We start from the raw sequence: 6,003 nt of genomic DNA, 5'->3' as shown, positions 1-6,003 counted from the left end.
AGCCGCTCGACGGCATGTGGGATCCTTCTGGACCGGGGCACGAAACCACATCCCCTGCATCGGCAGGCGGACTCTCAACCACTGCACCACCAGGGAAGCCCGCAACATAAATTATTAAGTGAAAATAGAAAGCAGAAAAGTAGTACAAGTACACTTAATATATTAATACGTGAAACATAAATATGGACAAAACACTTTCTGTATTTATATATAAGTACGATGTATAATTTATGTATAAATTGTGTATGTATAATTCACAACCAATTGATACATAATAAGAGATGGAATTTGCATGCATTTATAGATACATATATACGTTTATGTCCCAGGCACCGACAGCCTGGGAATACAGACCAAAGCTGCACCTATCATTATCCCCAAATGACGACTGACACCCCAGCACCCCCTCAAGGATGCCTTCCCTGGCAAGTTGCCCCCCCTCCTTCCTGGAGCCATCCCAGGCCATCTGGAGAGTGCTGTGGATTCAGCTCCTAGGGTTCCTGCCCCCCCCACCCCCCGCTACGTGGCCTCCGAGCAGGGCATGACTCTCTCAGTGGTGCGGGGCCGTTGGGAGGAATCTGCTCTTGTCCAGCAGGTCATCCTGTGGTCCCTGCACCCCCCCAGAAGGGCTGCCCTCCCCTGCTGCCAAGCGCGGTCCAGACCCCTGCTTCTCTGTCCTGCCCCCAGGATGCAGCTTGCTCTGGGCCCGCCTCACATGGGCCCGGCTGTGGGTGACATCAGCAACCTTCCAGGGAAAGTCCCCCCCCCGCAGCCCCACCCTTCCGCCCCCAGGCCTGGCCCCTCCTCTGGGACACACGGGCTGGGAAACAGGTCCTGCTCAGGGAGAGTGTGGAGGCCCCTGGTGACCTTCTACGGTGGAGAGAATTCCAGGACGGGCACATGTGCGTGGGGTCCAGGCAGGCCTGTAGAGAAGGGAGAGGCCCACGGAGAGAGATGCCCATCAGGGCTCCCAGAGAACGTTAGCCCTAAAGGAAAGGGTGCGTGCTGGGAAGGGGACCTTGAACTCCCCTCCGGTCAGGGTCACGGCTCCCGTCCCCATTGCACTCTCCTTCCACGTGTGGTATGAGGTCTTGTTGCTGAATTCCTGCCCGGGAAGACACTCTGCAGGCCTCTCCCCACACCCTCAGCCCCTCTGCTGGCACAGGTGCGGCGGCCGTGAGCTCAGCCCTCACCTGTCCAGCTCTGCGGGACCTGCAGGTCCTCCCACGGCGCTGGGCTCCGGCCGGCTCCCTGGGCTGCTGCCCTGCACCTGGGCATTCACCTGGCAGGCAGGTGAGGGAGCTCCACGGGCTCTTGCACCAGGAGACTCCAGAGCCCCCAGTGGCCCCCACCATCCTCACCACCTCAACCCCAAACTGAAGGCTGAAACAGCAGCAAGACGGGGCCCCGGCTGGCAGAGCTGTGGCTCTGAGCTGAGGAGGCCTGAGAGGCGGGGCAAGAGGGTGCACACGGGGCCAGGGCCGGGGAGGAGCCACCAGGAAGCAGAGCCTGCACGTGACCACTTAAGCTCTGAGTCATAATATGCGCACGTTAAAGCCTGAAATCCATCACCGGTCCTTGTCCCCAGAGGAACCACTCAGAATGTTGCAGCCTTTCGTCTGAACTGCTCCCTGACCAGCACAGAACTACAAACAGCTTCCAGGAACAAGAGAGATGTCTGACACGCGGCCATCCCTCCCTAGCACGTGGGCCGTGGTCGCAGCCCAGACCAGCGTCCACTGGGTCCTCCCGACTTTCTTGATCACGCCGCATGCGTCCAGAATTCGGGCCACTGTGACCAGTGCGAACAGTGATTTCTGTTTCATGTGATACCAACTACCATGATCTCTATTTCTACTTCATGCTATTCCAGAGGGTGCTGGCCCAAGGCAGTGGTACAGGTGACTGTCCCTCGTCCCCAGAGACCTGCCTACCTGGCCCTCAGGGAGGCCACGGTCCTGGGCAGACCCAGCCTCCCAGCCACCATCAGCACTTGGTACCGCCCATGGACAGACCCTGATGGTTGGTCTCCACGTTCAGCCAAATCACGCTGTCCCTGAGAGGATCCCACGTCCCCACCCAGCCGCCGCTCCACAGCCCCCCCAGGCCCCATTGTCATGAGGGGGGTCATGGTGGGGCTCCTCTCCTTCTTGCATTATGGGCAGGGTCCCACGGGCTGAGGGTGGGCAGTGCAGGAGCGTACCTAGTCGGGAGGGGACGGTTGCCCCTCTTGGTCACTGCCCACTGGGCAGCCTGATCTCCTGAGGACTCAAGGTGGCCACAGCAGAGGCTGTGTGAGTGTCCAGGCCCTGTGATGGGGGCCCTGTGATCAGGCACAGCCCTGCCGGGGGCACTCAGTAACTCACGGTGATGCCACAGAGCAGGGGGCGTGGGCAGGGACAGGCTGCAGTGGTCGCGGGGAGGAAGGGGGCTGAAGGCGGCCTTGGCAGCGAAGCAAAGGAGAAGACATGGCCAAGCCCAGGCGGTGCATCCACTCGGCGTCTAGCACGTGGACCCTGGATGGAGCATGCCTTCCCGGTCACGCAGGGACGTGTGCTTCCTGCTCGTGTTCCCGTCCTGGTCTGAGGGGCTGAAGCAGCACCGCCCTCCCATCCCTGTACTGCCCGCCTTGCCCACCTCTGACTTATGCTGCCAGTCTCCTCTCTCCTGGCCCCTCACGCCCTCACGGGTATTATTAGGGTCGGCGCCAGCGTTCCCTGCTTGTTTTCTGTCTCCCCCACAAGGCTGGGAGGCTGGGAGGCTGGGAGGCTGGGACCCTGGGATGCAGCAGCTCCTCCCAGAGTGTTTGCAATGAAAAGGCTGGGGCGGGGGCCGGCTGGAATGAGGGACCCCCGTGACCCTGGGAGACCTAGGAACACCGGGGCAGAGGACGTTGGGCTCAGGCCCCACGGAAAGGGCACTGCTCCGCGGGGGAGACAAGGCTTCTTTATCACGCGGAGGTGGATGGGGCGGTCCTGAGGACTCCCAGGCATGCCGGATATCACTAAAGACTCCCTGTGGGGGCCTCGTCCAGGGCTTTCCCTCCTAACGCAGGGGCAGCACCGGGAGAGGAGGTCGGGGGCCGGGGTCCAGGCCCGAGTACTCAGGGCCCCCGGAGAGGGACCAGGAAGTAGGGGGCACATCCCCTGGGTAAGGCAACCCTCTGCCCCCAGCCTGGCTGCCCTCTGAAACCCCCCAGGGAAGCCCACGCCCCACCCCCTCACAGGGTCTCTCTCCCACCATCACCGCTGCAGGAAGCCCTCCTGACAGGCTGATGGGCTGCTGCCATGGGCTGCCCGCACCCACCCACCCCTGCAGCCTCACTGAGTGACAGGTGTGCCTGTGCTCTCACCTCCTGTGTGACATTTCTGGTGACCCAGCTGAAACGGATAGGACAGAGGCCAGGGCAGGGGGCTCAGCTCAGAAAAGACAGGGACCGCCTGCCCTCTCCTCTGCAGGCGACAGACAAGAGCCAGGGCAGAAGGACCCTCCACAGACATGGCTGCAGCAGGTCCAGGCGGGGTAGGGGTGGGGCAGGGGCGGGGCAGGGATGGGGTAGGGGCGGGGCAGGGGCGGGGAGAGGCCTGTAGGGCCTACTTGGACCCCCAGGCATCTGGGTTTCTGGAGAACAGCAGGGGCTGGTGGTGTGTCGGGGGCAGGAAGGGGTGTGCCTGGAGGGGAATGCCAGGTCTGTGAGACCTGGGGTCCTCCCTGGGGTCCTGCCTGGGGTCCTCCGTGGGGTCCTGCCTGGTGTCCTCCCTGGGGTCCTCCCTGGCGTCCTCCCTGGGGTCCTCCCTGGCGTCCTCCCTGGCGTCCTCCCTGGGGTCCTCCCTGGCGTCCTCCCTGGCGTCCTCCGTGGGGTCCTCCCTGGTGTCCTCCCTGGAGTCCTGCCTGGGGTCCTCCCAGGGGTCCTCCCTCAGGTCCTGCCTGGCCAGGAAAGGAAGCTGCTGTGTGTCCAAGCCCTCTCCTGAGGCCGAGGTCTGTGGAGCTTCAGTCCTTGAAACACACGCCAGGCCTCACTCTGAAAAACGAGGGAGAAATCCAGGAGAGCCCAGGAGGCGGTCCCACGTGAGCTCCGTGTGCTGGGAGATGGCGTGCCGTCGGCCTGGCTTAATGAGAGAAGCCTGCGGTTTACGGGTGAGAAGGACCCAGCACCTGAACATCCAGGTCTTTCCAGACATGGGCACCGAGAGGACGTGGAGAGGAGAGGGCAGCAAAGGGGCCTTTGGGGTGGTCCTGGAGTCAGGTCCCAGCCCCCATGAACCACCAGACCCTGGGCTCCCAGCACCCCGAAACGTGGAGCCCAGGGCACCCTGCCACCGTTACCGTGTGGGCCCGGTTCCAGGGCCAAGCAGGGACACCTGCTTCTTGCACTTGGCCTGAGTCACCGAGATCGGCCTGAGCACAACCGGGAAGGTGCAGAATGCAGCCTGGATCAGGGTCGAGGCTGGCACGGGGTGCAGGCTGTGTAGACAGACACGTTTTCCTCGTGGCCTTTTGGGCAAAGTGACCCAGGACATGGAACAAGTGAGCAGGCCCCGTGCCAGGCCCCTGTACACACATTTCAGTCTTTCAATAGAGGAGGGTCCAGGTACCATCAGGGCTGAAGAAAGGCCCCCCCTGAAGGGGGATCAGGCAGCGGCCTACCCACACAGGCTGCGGGGACAGGTGGGCATCTGTCCTTCACTCCATTCCCCACACCCGGCTCCTGCCCTCCAGTCGCGCCCGGCCCGGCCCGGTCCCAAGAATGGCAGCGCCGGCCCCCTCGGCAGGGTTGCTGGGCAGAGAGGCTGCTGGCCCCCGCCTTGGTCTACCTCCTAGCACAGCCTTGGGGAGGGGTCTGGGGGTGCATCGTCTCCCCCCAGCCCGGACCCCCCGCCCGCCCCCTGGAGCAGTGCCAGCTCCTCTCCTTCACTCCACTCACAGCAGCCTCAGCGTCACCATTCAACTGGACAGAGCGATGCGGGGGCCAGAGCACAGGGCCTCCAGTCCCCTCACCTGGAAAACAGGATGACAGTAGTGCCAGCTCAGGAGGAGCTGATAGGATGCCAGTGAGTCCTACAGAGTCCCTGCCCCTCGGCTCTCAGCGGGCGCCGTCACGGCCGGCTGAGCTCGTCGGGATGGGCGTCCCTCTGGCTCAGTGCTGGGGGCCAGGTGTGAGGTATTGCTGGGGGAGGGGGCACTCACAGGCTTGTTAGAGGCAAGGCAGCGAGTCAGGTCTTGGGCATGGACACCAGGGCAACAAGACCAAGGTGGGAAACCCAGCCGCAGTGGCCCCGGCTTTCAAGGAGAGAGCTCAGCTCCAGGCCTGGAGCCCTCTGCTCGGGGCAGCTGCTCAGCCTGACAGACCGCCTGCCAGAGCTCAGGGCCGTGAGCTGGTGGGCGGGGCTGGGCTCCTTCCCGGAGCAGGCTGCCCGGCAGGGCCCGGCTCCCGCGTGTCCGCTAGCTGAGACGGGAAACGTGCCTGTACCAGGGCGGCACTGCCCGCCTGCCACCCGCAAGTCTCAGGGCAAGCGGCCTCCCCACTGGCCGGTGCCGGGCCGGAGCTGGCATCTCTGGCTGGGATGCTCAGCACAGCTCGCCAGGCCTTCAAGCTCATCCTCTTCCCTGCCCTTCCTCTCGCAGCTTCGCCTGCCCGGGTCCCTCGCCTGCCCGGGTCCCGCGCCTGCCGGCCGGCGGTTACTTACAGACCCGGGAAGGACGGCACGTGCAAAGCAGATGGTGCTCCGCTGGAATGCACTGAGGCATCTAATGAGCGTAGGGCCTAGGAACTCCCGCGCCGCCCTCCTCAGAGGGCTGCGGCTGTAAGCATCCCCGCTGGACAAGGGGTGAGCCAGCCCCCCGCGCCGCGGGTCAGGCGTCAGGGAGACTCGATGGGGGGTGGCGATGGGGGTGGACGGGCCCCTGGGTGAGGCATGTGTGTTCTTAGGGGGAAGCGGAGGTCAGCAGCCTAGAGGTTTGGAGAAGTCCCTGCCAACAGAAGGTCAGAGGTCAGGGGTCAGG

The sequence above is a fragment of the Monodon monoceros genome, unplaced genomic scaffold (genome assembly GCF_005190385.1).
Source record: "Monodon monoceros isolate NGI ecotype Baffin Bay Population unplaced genomic scaffold, NGI_Narwhal_1 Super_Scaffold_16, whole genome shotgun sequence".
NCBI classification, from domain to species: domain Eukaryota; kingdom Metazoa; phylum Chordata; class Mammalia; order Artiodactyla; family Monodontidae; genus Monodon; species Monodon monoceros.
Note: the sequence above shows the minus strand (reverse complement) of the source record.